The following is a 277-nucleotide window of genomic DNA, read 5'->3' as shown; positions in this document are numbered from 1 at the left end:
TAGCTAGCTAGCTAGCTAGCTAGCTAGCCAGCTAGCTAGCTAGCCAGCTAGCTAGCTAGCTAGCTAGCTATGCAGATGTTAGCTGGGTAGCTAGCTAGCTGATTAGCTAGCTAGCCACACATACATCAGCTAGCTAGACACGCACAGGAACACACACACACCAGCTAGCTAGCTAGCTAGCTAGCTAGCTAGCTAGGTAAGTAAATCCACAACCAGCTAGCTAGCTAGCTAGCTGAATAGAAAAACAGGCAGCTAGCTAGCTAGCTAAATAGCTAGC

Source organism: Eimeria mitis, genomic scaffold (genome assembly GCF_000499745.2).
Source record: "Eimeria mitis Houghton genomic scaffold, Emh_scaff3582, whole genome shotgun sequence".
Taxonomy (NCBI): domain Eukaryota; phylum Apicomplexa; class Conoidasida; order Eucoccidiorida; family Eimeriidae; genus Eimeria; species Eimeria mitis.
Note: the sequence above shows the minus strand (reverse complement) of the source record.